Source organism: Natator depressus, chromosome 5 (genome assembly GCF_965152275.1).
Source record: "Natator depressus isolate rNatDep1 chromosome 5, rNatDep2.hap1, whole genome shotgun sequence".
Classification (NCBI taxonomy): domain Eukaryota; kingdom Metazoa; phylum Chordata; order Testudines; family Cheloniidae; genus Natator; species Natator depressus.
In genome coordinates, this window is record NC_134238.1 from 24265641 (window position 1) to 24279969 (window position 14329).

Below are 14329 nucleotides of genomic sequence, written 5' to 3' on the forward strand. Positions count from 1 at the left end.
ATTAAATCATGAACATATCATTAGTAAACACTAGGTCACACAAGTGGCTAACTGGAAGTATTCATTTTACTATTTCTTCTGAGAAGATTAAAAAGAGAGGGAGAAGGAGAGTGTAGTGGCTTGGTCACCCCGCTCCGCCCCTGAAAGGGTTAAAACAGCCTGGGAGAGGGCTGCCCTGGGGAGCCAATAGTAAAAGCAGCCCTGCAGAGGGCTGCGGCTGGGGGAAGAGGAGTGAGAACAGCTGGGGGAAGCTGAGTGAGTAGCTAGCCACAGCTGTGGACAGCTCAGTTAGGGCCCAGCTGGCCCTTATCAGAGGGCTGTGGGCCAGAAGCAGAGGAGTCTCACTCTAGCTCTTGAGTGGGAAGGGCTAGCTGCTGTAGGAGAAGGTACCTGAAGTGGAACAGGACTGGGGGAAGGCCAGAGGAGCTGGGGAGCTCCAACCTGGAGAACCCCCAGGCTGCAGGCCTTGCTGAAGGCCCGAAGCAGGTACTGGGGTTGCAGAGGGGCAGCCCAGGGTTAGGCAAAAGCAGCTGGTCCAAACCCTCCTTGCTGATGATGAGTGGTTTACAGACTGCAGTCTGCCCCAGTGAGCGGGGGCTAGATGGTGACTGGCAGTAGCCACTAAGGCAAGGTGAGGATAGAGGGTGGGGGATCCTTGGGAGGGGAGACCCAGAGACTGTGAGTGTACTGCCAGGGGGCAGCACCCCAAGGCCTAAAGGGGCACTGGAGTCTGGGAGGGACACGGGGACCTGAGGCAAGCTGGACACCAGTCTGCAGAGGACGATCTGGAGGCTGGAGAGCTAATTCCCAGGACGACCAGCAGGAGCTGCTGCACCGGTGAGTTGTTGCATCGCTACAGAGGGAAAATACACTTTTCTTCTTCAGACCCATGTGATCACAAAGGCCTCAGTTCAGCAAAGCACTTCAAATGTGCTTAAATCCCATTAAGTTCATCTGTTAAAAACCCAATAGCCTTACATGTGGTTAATATTTCCCTCCCCACTTCAACCTACAAAAACACTCCAGATATTTGTTACGATTTGCTACATTCAAAGATCAAAATAAGTATTATTCAGTCTAGATTACTTTCACTTCAGATTAAGGAAAAACATAGAAAGGGTAAAAATCCTGGCCCAATTGAAGTAAACAGAAATTTTGCAATTGACTTCAGTATGGCCAGTATATCACCCAAAGTTATCCTGAGAAACAATACATAGTGACTCTAACATTCTGCATCAGAACTGAAACAAAATGGAAGCTGCTTCTGAAACACACAGTGTCACCTCTACATTTAAAGCTGCACGGTACACTTAAGAACATACGAATGGCCATACTGGGTCAGACCAAAGATCCATCTAGCCCAGTGTCCTGTCTTCTGACAGTGGCCAATGCCAGGTGCCTCAGAGGGAACGAACAGAACAGGTAATCATCAAGTGATCCATTCCCTGTCGCTCATTCATTAATTTCATTTGGTGACCCCTAGTTCTTGTGTTATGAGAAGGAGGAAATAACACTTCTTTATTTACTTTCTCTACACCAGTCATGATTTTATAGACTTCAGTCATATCCACCCTTCGTCATCTCTTTTCCAAGCTGAAAAGTCCCAGTCTTATTAATCTCTTCTCACCCAAATCATATTTGTTGCTCTTTTCTGACCCTTTCCAATTCCAATATATCTTTTTTGAGACGGGGTGACCACATCTGCATGAAGTATTCAAGATGCGGGCATACCATGGATTTATATAGAGGCAATATGATATTTTCTGTCTTATTATTTATCCCTTTCTTAATGATTCCCAACGTTCTGTTTGCTTTTTTGACTGCCACTGCACATTGAGTGGATGTTTTCAGAGAACTATACACAATGACTCCAAGATCTCTTTCTTGAGTGGTAACAACTAATTTATGTTTTCCAATGTGCATTTATCAGCATTAAATTTCACCTGCCATTTTGTTTCCCAATCACCCAGTTTTGAGAGATCCTTTGGTAGCTCTTCGCAGTCTACCTGGGACTTAACTATCTTGAGTAGTTTCGTATAATCTGCAAATTTTGTCACCTCACTGTTTACCCCTTTTTCCAGATCATTTATGAGTCAGTTGAATAGAACTGGTCCCAGTACAGACCCCTGGGGGACACCACTATTTACCTTTCTCCATTCTGAAAACTGACCATATATACCTAGCTTTGTTTCCCATCTGTTAACCAGTTACCAATCCATGAGAGAACCTTCCCTCTTATCCAGTGACAGCTTACTTTGCGTAAGAGCCTTTGGTGAAGAACCTTGTCAAAGGCTTTCTGAAAATCCAAGATCCACTGGATTCCTAGTGTCCACATGCTTGTTGACTCCCTCAAAGAATACTAGTAGATTGGTGAGGCATGATTTCCCTTTACAAAAACCATGTTGACTCTTCCCCCAACAAATTATGTTCATCTATATGTCTGACAATATTGTTCTTTACTATAGTTTCAACCAGTTTTCCTGGTACTGAAGTCAGGCTTACCGGCATGTAATTGCCAGGATCACCTCTGGAGCCCTTTTTAAAAATTGGTGTCACATTAGCTATCTTCCAGACATTTGGTACAGAAGCTGATTAAATGATAGGTTACCGACTACGGTTAATAATTCTGCCGTTTAACATTTGAGTTCCTTCAGAGCTCTTGGGTGAATACCATCTGGTCTTGGTGACTTATTACTGTTTAGTTTATCAATTTGTTCCAAAACCTCCTCTAATGACACCTCAATCTGGGACAGTTCCTCAGATTTGTCACCTACAAAGAATGGCTCAGGTTTAGGAATCTCCCTCACATCCTCCGCCGTGAAGATGGATGCAAATAATTCATTTAGTTTCTCCGCAATGGCCTTATCATCCTTGAGTGCTCCTTTAGCATCTCAATCGTCCAGTGGGCCCACTGGTTGTTTAGCAGACTTACTGCTTCTGATGTACTTAAATTTTTTTTTGTTATTACTTTTTGAGTCTTTGGCTAGCTGTTTTTCAAACTCTTTTTTGGCCTTCCTAATTATATTTTTACATTTCATTTGCCAGAGTTTATGCTCCTTTCTATTTTCCTCACTAGGATTTAAATTCCCTTTTTAAAGGATGCCTTTTTGCCTCTCTCTGCTTCTTTTACTCTGTTTTAGCCATGGTGGCACTTCTTTTAATTTTCTTATGTTTTTTAATTTGGGGTATACATTTAAGTTGAGCCTCTGTTAGGTGTCTTTAAAAAGTTTCCATGCAGCTTGCAGAGATTTCACTTTTGGCACTGTACCTTTTAATTTCTGTTTAACTAACCTCCTCATTTTTGTGTAGTTCTCCTTTCTGAAATTAAATGCTACAGTGCTGGGTTGCTGTGGTGGTTTTCCCGCCACAGGGATGTTAAATTGAATTATATTATGGTCACTGTTACCAAGCGGTCCAGCGATATTCACCTCTTGGACCAGATCCCATGCTCCGCTTAGGACTAAATCAAGAATTGCCTCTCTTCTTGTGGGTTCCAGGACCACCTGCTCCAGGAAGCAGTCATTTAAGGTGTCAAGAAACTTCATTTCTGCATCTGTCCTGAGGTGATATGTACCCAGTCAATATGGGGATAGTTGAAATCCACCATTATTGAGTTTTTTATTTTAGTAGCCTCTCTAATCCCCCTGAGCATTACACAGTCACTATCACCATCCTGGTCAGGTGGTCAGTAATATATCCCTACTGCTATATTTTTATTATTAGAGCATGGAATTACTATCCATAGAGATTCTATGGTACAGTTTGGTTCATATAAGGTTTTTACTTCATTTGATTCTACACTTTCTTTCACATATAGTGCCACTCCCCCACCAGCACGACCTGTTCTGTCCTTCCGATATATCTTTGTACCCTGGTATTACTGTGTCCCATTGATTAGTCTCATTCTACCAAGTTTCTGTGAAGCCTGTTATATCAATATCCCCATTTAATATGAGGCACTCTAGTTCACCAATCTTATTATTTAGATTTCTAGCATTGGTATATAAGCACTTTAAAAACTTGTCACTTTTTAGCTGTCTGCCATTACGTGATGTAATTGAATAGGACTCTTTTTTTCATTTGACTGTTTCTGATCAGATCCTACCTGTATTTGATCATTTTCCATCCTCCCCTCCTTACTAGGACATAGAGAATCTCCATTAATAGATCCTCCCCTTAGGGATGTCTCTGTCTGAACAGACATCTCTTTTTAATTACATAGCTACAAACACCACAATATACTCTTTTTATAGGGCAGGTTTCTGGGGGAAATAATCAAGAGAAAAGTTAACAGCTTTTACATAATTACTACATATGACAATTGGTCCCAAACTTTTCCTGTCACGCCCCACCCTTACCAGTACTGGAATCTGGCCATGCCACCCCCCTATTCCTGCACAGTTGGCTCAGCAGAGGAGCTTGGGTTGAAAGTGGAGCTGGAGGCAGAACTGGGGATGGGGGGGGGGGAGCTGGGGCAAGAGGCAGAGCTGGTCTGGTGGCGAAGAGGGAATGAAGGCAGAGTTGGGCTGGGGTGGAGCAGGGACTGGGGCCACAGTCAGGAGCCAGGGCCACAGCCAGGAGCAGAGCCAGAAATGGAGCCTCAGCCGGGGGCTGGGGCCAGAGCTGTGGCTGGCATGGGCACTGGAACTGGTGGTACGGGGGGTGCTGCAGCACCCCCTGACTTCAAGTGGCTTCCATTATATACAGGGTTTACAGTTTGGTTCAATGGCACTCAGCACCCCCACTATAAAAACTGTTCCAACACCCCTGGGGGTGGGGCCAGGGTGGCATTCCTTCCTTGGCCCCTGTGGGGGCTGGCCCACTCCGGGAGTTGCTCTGCAGGAGCCAGGCAGAATGCCTAGTCCCTTCCCCCCACCCTCCCCTCGGGGCAAAGCAGCAGGCATAGGTAGTAGGGGTACCCTCCTGCAGGGACCCAGCCCTGTCCTAATGGAGGCACTGAGAGTGGTGGCCTCAGAGGTGGGCAAGGGTTCACTCGGGCAGCTTTGCCAGGGAATTGTGGACCTGGGATCGCAGCCCTGTGGAGAAGGATGTGCTCCATCTTTGCAGGAATGGAGTTTTGGTGAGGACCAATGGCCTGCCATAGGCATCAAAGGAGAATCTCACACTGCGGGGAGCAGCTGGGCAGGATATGGGACCTTGGCAGGGACAGTTCTTTTTTCAGGATAGTGGTGAACTGGAAGAATGCCTGGTATGAGATCATGAACCACTCACACAGGAGGTCCACAGGATGGACTCAGGGTCCGAGTTCGAGGCTAGTGAGGGTCCAAGTCTCACTGAGGTGGACAAGGATGCCAAGGAGTGGATGAGCCACCCTGGGCCTGTGCCTCACTTCCATAACCTGCCAAGAGTCCAACAGGCACCCTCAGGATGCAGCGGGGGGAGGGAGGTGAGAGTTCACCAACAGGTTGCAGATAATGAAGGAGGGGATTGGCACTCAGGGCAAGGGTGGTGGCCCAGGTCCCTCCTCCATCAGAATGCACCACCTAAAGGATATGGGGAGAACTGGCAAAGTCATTGGCATTGGAGGCCCATAAGTTGGATAGCCTGCCTGACAAGAGTGGGCTCCTCTCAGATGAGAAAGTAACACTGTCAAAGTTTAGGGGTGGGACTCAAATCCCACACAGGTATATGGCACAATTAGAGAGGGACCTCACCCCGGCTCCAGGTGGTGTCATTCCTAATGAAACATGGGCAGGAGACAAGGCAGCTAATGCCCATAGAGCTTATGCAGGATCCAATCACTTACTCAAGAATCATCTGTCGACAGGGGCTAAGAAAAAGATTTGGAAAAGGGAATTTGTGGCTATATTTACCTTGCTGTTCGGGGACAAGCAGACAAAACAAGGGGGCAAAATACTCAAAAATGAGGACAAACCCACAGACCTAAGATGCCTCCAACTCTTGAGAACTTGTCTGCAGCCTTTCACATTTATGTGAGTATAATTTGTGTGAGTATCCCGAGAGCGTATTTCCTCATTCCAGTATAGAACTTAATAGCGAGGGCTTGTGCTACATGGTTGGATTGCATGGTTAAGATATGACCGAGAATTTAGACAAAGGGCAGCAGAGGAACCTGGGGTAAAACAGACTGGGAACTTTGGCTGGAGCATATGACTCCTTATCACTCCATCGAGCTGGCATTTACAGACAGCAGGTGGACAATGCCAAAGCCTTGTTATCAAAATGCAGCTATCAAGGCCAATGTGTGCTTTTGCATTTAATGAGGAGAGGTTTTCGATCCCAGTGCAGGTATAAACACCACTGTATGAGGGGTGGGGGTCAGCAGAGTGCACTCTTCTGTTGCGGGGGAAAAGGGTGGCTCCAACAGGGCAGCAGGAAAGGGGGTCCACAAGGTTCCAGTGTTTCAGGAGATGCTACAGGCGGAGGCAGTAACCATGGAAAAGGCTCCTTCTCCAGTCAACGTACAGGCTTACGGCGGGAAAAAGTTGCAGTTTATTTACGGAACAGATTTTCAGGTGGTTTTCAAAGCCCATGTGAGGGTATGAGGTGCCACTCTTGGTCAGAGAACTTGAAATCAGAATGCAAAGCGTGAATGCAGGCTTATCCATCACCTGTCCCATCCTTAGGGCTCATCGGTAAATGATTACGCTGACCCCCAGCAGTTCAGTGAGATACGTGTCATTTGATACTCTGCTAGCCATGGTTAGGGAATGTGGCCCTGAGGCAATGTTGGCAAAATGTGACATCAAGTCTGCATTTCAGTTGCTACCAGTACATCCCAGGGACTTTAACTTGCTTGAGTTTCAGTTTGAAGATCATTACTGTTTTGATAAAGCCAAGCCTGATATCCTTGTCATGTGCCACTTTCAAAAGATTCAGCTTCATGTTGGAGTGGGTGATGATGTATGAGACTGGCCTGCATCACCCCGTGCACTACCTTGACAACTTCTTATTTGCAGGAAGATTAGTGACAGGCAACTGCAAATACATGCTTCAGGCATTTCAGAACCTAGCTGAGCACCTCAAGGTCCTCCTTGCGATGGAAGAAGAACAACTGACAAAAAAACCCAGAAGGCCCTGCCCAAAGTTTAACATACCTGGGCATTGACCTGGACTCAGTTCAGAGTGTCTCCATGATATCTACAGAGAAGTTGGAATCAATCAGGGTGCTGATACAGGCTTCCAAAGGGGCAAAGAAAACGACTCTGTGGGAACTACAGGTGGTCATGGGGCATCAAAACTTTGCATGACAGGTGGTGGCCCCCAGTCAGGCATTTTGTGCCCATCTGGCATCTGCCTCCTCTGGAGTGTGAAAACCCTACCATTTTATCAGAATGACAAGGGAAATGAAAGAAGACTTAGTGTGGGAAAGGTTCCCGGAAAAGTTTAATGGGGTTTCAATATGGTATTTGGAGCTATTGCTCAAGATGGAGCTGCAGATACAATCCGACGCCTTGGGAAGCATAGGTTTTGGGGTTTACTTTCAAGGAGAGTGGTATGTGCAGAGGTGGCCAGAAATCTGGGTGGCTCATGATATTACAAGGGACATTGCCTTCCTCAAATTTTTTCTATACTAGTGAGAGTCACTATTTGGGGAGAAAACTTCAAGAATAAAAATGTCCGTTTCTGGTGCAATAACACAAGCTGTGGTTCATACTGTAAACTGACACATGGCTAAGACTGCACTGGTAATGAGGCTGTTGGGGGCTTTCATTTTACACTGCCTAAGGTTTAACATCATTTTTCACACAGTGCATGTCTCAGGAGCAAATAATGTTGTCAATGCTCTCTCTCAATTTCAGGACAACAGATTCTTGGAACTCACCCCGCTGGCCAGCAGGAGTTCAGTGATACAGCACAGGGACATCCGTGACAATTGTTTGGAAGTTTTCAGGGATGATGGCATACCTCCGTCAGATGAAGATGTTGATATATGGCTATGGGATGTGAGGGAATGGAATGGGGCAGGAGTTGTGATATCAAGCCGCACGGCTGGAGCGGGAGAGAGCGACCAAGCTAGTCACTAGTGCTCCTTGCAGCTGGTTTCCAGCACAGTTAAGAAAAGAAAATGAACATTTCCCAGAAGTAAAAGACCTGGGTGTCTTGGGATAGGGTGAGATGTTGTGGCCATCGTGGGAAGAGGTCCCCACCCTGCTGCACCCTCTGTCTCCCTCGAGGTGGGGAGGGTGCTAGGTCTTGAAAGAGCTGAATCTTGTGTGTAGGCTGAGGAGAGCCTACCCTGAGTTATCGGATATATGGTAATGAGCCCTGTAACCCTTGCAGTAGCTACGGGTTATATGGTAAGGAGCCCTGTAACCCTCCAACTGGAACCAGTTAAACACCTGGCATAGGAAATATGGGTGGGTAGTGCCCCTCCCTTGTTAAAGTTTAATAAAGTTGCAGCCTGCTGTTTAAAATCTATCCATGTTTCATATCCTCATTTTGCTGCTGTGTCTGCAACAAAAACAGATAACAATAAGCTTCACTGGAGTGAGACCTGGGCTGTATCACTGCTTCATTATCAGGAATTGTTGTCCGGGAAGCATTAGTCAACTGGAATGATCCACTAGAGTGAGCTAGAGGGCAACATATTGCCAGGGTGCGTATGGTAAAGGGTGATCAATAAAGTGTTCTATTGTGTAAAGTGTCTCCATAAAAAAAAAAAAAACTGGACCCGTCTTACCCAGTGGATATGCTCTGTGTTCAATGTAATCTGCTGAATTTAGTGAAAATAAACATTCTTACTATTCTTGTAAACTCTGCAGATTGGACAGGCTGCTAAGAGAGAGCGAGTAAGATAGATTCTTTCTTCTTGTACATAATCAACAAGTTTGTTAAGAGTTAATCAGGTATGCCTGGGCAAACTTACTAAAGACAACCTAGTTGCATAGGTATAAATGGAGTTATAATATAGCCTGCAGAACCTTTATTACTGGTGATGATGTACCCATTGGAAAGAACCAGTTTTCCACTCAGATCCTAGAACTGACAGCTAGAAAGTCATCAGTTTACTTGTAAACAGAGTATGTTTGATACAGAACTTATTGAGAAGTAATAAGCATGAAACACCAAAATGCCATTTTTACAGAAAAGAAATGTACTTCAAGCACATATATATGAGCAGCAGTAATTTTCTCACATCTAGAAATGAGGGCTGGGACTTTCTCACTGTACATTTCTAACTGGGATAAAATTTAGCTAGCCTGTCAAACTCCTCATTGCTTGTGAATCCAAATAATCAGAAATAAGAAGGTACTTTAGAAGTATGTACAAAATAAGGAACAGGGTCAAGTGGGAGCTCCTGTTTACAACAAATTTAAAATTAATAAAAGGATATGTGATGAGTTTACCTAGTTTATAATTAATCTGTAGAATTCACTCCAAAAAGATATCACCGTGAGAAACAACTTAGTAAGATTTAAAAAAAGGATTAGACCCACATATGATTAACAAGAATATCTACAGTTATAATATACAGGATATAGACTGTCTTGCTTCAAGCTAGACAGCATGGCGTTTTTTTTTTTTTTTAAACAATAGTCTTGTAAGAGAAAAGCCACTTTCTTCTGATGCATCTAGTAATAGCCACTGTTGGACACAGGACATGAAACAAGATGGATTAGGAAAATAACTGAAATACAAATGCAAGCCCAATTAAAATTGATAAATTAAATCAAGGTTTCTTCTTGCTGATTTAAATCATGACAAAATTGGTGACTTAAATTGTTTTGATTTAAACCATTCCACTCTATATACACCCCAAGGACTATAGGAAGAATGAAACTTGCTAGTATTGATGGGATAAATTGGTGAAAGGGTGAATCAAAACTATGGAACATAGAACTTTATGGGAAGGATCTGTAAAGGCAACAGACTGAATTATCTCAAATGGACCACAGATACTTATATACATGGAAACACATACTAAAATCAATGTAAGTCACTACATGAAGAATGGTAGGGAACTGTGCTGTCCTTATAGCACAACTTTATCATACTCTCACATCAATTCATCATTTTTTATTGAAATTTTAAAAGTTTGAAAACTGTATATACGTGTGAGATGATTAGATGCCCTGTTTTGTGGATCAGATTTAATGTTTCCAAAATATTGTCTCTTAGAGAACCATGAGAACCTTGTAGTTTGCCTGGGGCTCATAAACTCATGGCTAAACACCATGAAAAGCAGCTTTATCCTGACATCTGTATTACTACTTGAGGGAGTGCTGACAACAAAGCCACCAACTTCCAAGCAACACTGAAGCATACTCCATTTGTTATGGTGCCTGTGCTTAATCACTGTTGCCCAGTGCTTACTGTTTGTGGACCAACTGTTCTATAATACTTCCATTGAGAACACATTTTAAAATCTCTTTTCACTAAAAACTAAATACATACCTAGCCATAATTGTATCAAGAGAGCAGATTTCAAAGAATGGTTATGTACAGTAACTTGTTCTTTGAAATGTGGTTCATACATGTATTCCACTCAGGTGTGTGCGCACCCAGCATGCCTGGAGAATTTTCTGTAGCAATACCTGTCAGGGAAGCACACATGCTGTATACCTCCTTCTGGCCCCTTCCATGGCTATTTAATGTCGGCGTCACTCCAATCCTCCTCAGTTTGTTTGCACCAGAATATAAGGCCAGAGACTCCAATGCTGAGGGGTTGGAGGGAGGGTTGTGGAATGTGTGTGAATCACATCTTGAACAGCTACAGGTATGTAACTGTCCTTTCTTCTTTGAGCAGTTCTCACATGTATTCCACTCAGGTGACTTCCAAGCAGCTCAGATAGGAAGTGGGGCTTGGATCTACCTGAATAGTGATTGCAAAACTGTTTCTCTGAAACTTGCATCATATCTGGAAGCAATCTGATAACATAATGCTGAAAAGGTATGTATGGAAGATCACGTAGCAGCCCTACATATGTCTGTGTTAGACTGTGTTCTTGTGGACTGAGCTATGAGCCCTTCTGGAGAAGGAAGTTATGTTACCCAATAGTCTGTTGTGATGCAAGCTGCAATCCACCTGGAAATACCCGGTGCTGAAACTGCATAGCCTTTCTTTCTATCAGCATATGGAACAAAAAGGCAAAGGAGATGCTCAAAAGGGCTTAGTGTCATCTAAGCCTAAGAAAATAATGCTCTTCTCTCATCTAACATATGAAGATGCTGCTCCTCACTACTGCAGTGCAGCTTTGGGAAGGTAAGTGTATCATTTGGTTCAGATGAAAGGATGATGCAGCTTTTGTCAAAAACTTAGGAGGTGGCTGTACGGCCATCTTAACTTTGAAGAACTGGGCATACGGAGGGCCTGACATAAGGGCCTGAATTTCTCTCACTCTTCCGAGTGAGATGAGAAAAGCGATCTTTTGAAAAAGGTCAGCCAGAGAGCAATTAGCTAAACGTTCATATGGAGGGTCCATAAGAGATGCCAGCACTGCATTTAAGTCATACATAGGAACAGGAGGTTAGAGACGAATAATACCTTTGAGAAACTGAACCACCATTGGATTAGACTGAATCGGTTCTCAAACTTCATTGCACGTGACCCCCCCTTCTGAGAACAAAAATTACTATATGACCCCAGGAGGGGGGACTGAAGCCCAAGCCCACCCCAGCCCTGCTGCTCCAGGTGGGGGAGGGAAAGGGGTGATAGTGGGGGGGCAGGCAAAGCTGAAGCCCAAGGGCTTCTTCCCTGGGCAGGGGGCTTGTAACCTTAGCCCTGGCCAGTGGGGCTCGGGCTTTGGCTTCCGCCCCGGGTGGTGGGGCTCGGGCTTCGGCTTCAGCCCTGGGCGTTGCGGCTCGGGCTTTGGCTTTGGCCTCAGCCCCAGCAAGTCTAACACCAGCCTTTTGACCCACTTTGGGGTCCTGACCCACAGTTTGAGAACCCCTGGATTAGAGAACACCGACTTTCCCTCATTGGAAATCACCAAAGTTGCAGCTAAGCTGACCTGCAGGGAACTGAGAGAAAGCCCTGAAGCCCTGTCTCTCTCACAGAAATAGGCACCTAAGTCCAGGCTGCAGAGAGGTGCATAACTCTGCTAGCAATTTTCAGCTGTGAACCTCCCCTGCAGTTAGGTACCTATTCTGTTTTAACAAGAAGCCCCAGTGGCAGGAGGGGAGGAGGAGCTCCCTCATAGTTTTTAAACTCAGTTCAAGTTCCCCCTCCACCTGAGATGGGTAAGTGATTTGAATAGGGACTTGCCACCTCTCAGGTGAGTGCCCTAGCCATCGGGTTATGTGTCAGGTTAAGATTTTGTCAGTTATTTTTATTAAAAGTCACGGACAGGTCGCAGGCAACAAACAAAAATTCATGGAAGCCCATGACCAGTTTGTGACTTTTACTAAAAATAATGGGGGGCTGAGGGGCTGACTACTGGGGAGGGTGATTAACAGCCCCAGGGCCCCCATTGCCGCTGGCATGAGGCTGAGTACTCCAGGGCCCCTGCCACCCCTGGCATGTGGCTGAAGCACAAAATGTCACGGATGTCTCTGAAAATCACGGAATCTGTGACTTCCATGGCCTTGGTGACAACATCTTATCCTTAGTTATGGGGTATTCTGATGTGGGGCTTCCCTTAGTCTATTGAAGCTATTGTACTCTGGGTAAATACCTGAAGAGTCATTGGTACAGTGGGCTAGATCCTGGGTCTCCCACATCCTGCGTGAGTGCTCTAACCACAGGCTATAGAGTAACTCTCCTGCATAGTCATTCTCATTCGCTCTCTCTCCCACCATCCCCCAGGGACTCTGAGTATGTATCCAGAGTGCAACGGCTTCCACAGGAGAGACTGAGGGAGCCCTCGCATCAGAATATCCCAAAGTCCACTGGTTAGGGCACTCACCTGAGAAACGGTAGATCTTTTTTCAAATCCCTTTTTCCCCTCAGGCAGAGAGAGGACTTGAATCCCAGATGAGTACCCTAGCCACTGGGCTAAAAGCTATGAGAGAACTCCTCCCCCACTTCCCTCCTGTTCTGTTTGAATGTGCCTGAAGGGCTGGATCCATTGGGCGTGCTCAGAGGATGCCTACGAGATCAGATTCCTTCATGCAACTTAGGCAGCCAAACACTGGTCTTCCCCTGGTCTGTGAGTTGCTCTGGGGCTGAGGCAGAACATAGGCGTCTGGATGCCTAGCAGGAGGCAGCAGTGAACATGATCTGAAACAGAAACATGGACCTCAAGGGAACTTTTACAGCAAAAACTTAAGAACTTAGGTGAGACTTTTGTGCATTGCAGTGGTGCCAAAACTGAGACTTACGCACCCAAGTCCCTCTTTTAGGTGCCTAATTCCTTTTGTGCACTCAAGGCTTAAGCACTTAAAGGTCCAATGGGAGTTAGGCACCTAAATACCTTTAATCTGGTCCTAAGTCTCCAAGTGCCTGAGTCACTTTTGACAATGGAACTTAAGCACTTAAATATTTTTTTATCCTGCACCTAAATAGATAAGTATCATTATTCCCATTTTACAGATGGGGAACTGAGGAACAGAGAGATTAGTGGTTTACCCCAAAACACACTGAGTCCCAGTCTAATGCCTGTATCACATGACCATTCTTCCTCTCTGAATAAAAAATTAAGCTAATAAATAACAATCTTTCATTCTGCCAGTTTCATGGCTAATGAAGACTTTGTTTCACTCCCCTGACAGGTTTGCATGTTTGTCACTTTGGGATCTCAACTTTCTTGGCAATTTCTTCTAAGAGGAAGAGAAACATGGTCATAAAGTTACAGAGAATGAAAATTAAAAACAGCTCTTGAAATACTAAGTAAATCCAGTATTAGAATCCATAGAGGCCCAATACCAAGGTATTTTACTGTGATATAACTGATTTAGCACTATTAATACATAATGTATTCATAAAATTAATAAAATCTAGCATCCTACCTATAGGATTCATTTATGTGAGGGAGTCTTCTTGGTAATGTTGTTCATGTATGCCTGATCAGTTGATTATCTATGAGAAGAAAGAGAAGTCATTTTACTATTAAAGAGAATGAGAATGATATTTTCTATGCAAAAATATGCCAGAGGCAACAGTTATTGTTGGTGTAAGCAGATATAAAACATTGACTTCAATGCAGCAGCATCCACCTATACTACTGATGAATTTGGCCCTACAAATTTACATACAAACCCCAGCATTTTTATTCAATTAAAAAGAATTGGGAGAAATAATGAAAATCAGTGGAAAACAGTGTAATGCTGGATCCTTTTCTGTCATAAGTACTGTACCACTGAAAGGAACAATCAATGAGTTTCAGAATGCACAGTTTACATTCATCATTCGTACACTGAAGCTGACTGTCTTACAGAAAAAGCTCTGTATTTAACTAAATTTTCC

The 14329-nt window shown here is 44.5% G+C and overlaps 1 protein-coding gene across 12 annotated transcripts in view; it reads right to left on the reverse strand.

The window, feature by feature from the left end:
• The window catches only part of PRLR (prolactin receptor), a 225285-nt gene that overhangs the window by 38400 nt on the left and 172556 nt on the right, over positions 1 to 14329 (reverse strand). For 11 of the 12 annotated variants that reach the window (XM_074952469.1, XM_074952464.1, XM_074952463.1 and 8 more), the window contains one exon: positions 13873 to 13942. The gene's annotated coding sequence lies outside the window, so the exon portion shown is untranslated. Of the gene's footprint in view, positions 1 to 13017; positions 13145 to 13872; positions 13943 to 14329 lie in introns of all 12 variants that reach the window. The other variant, XM_074952467.1, reaches the window with a different exon arrangement.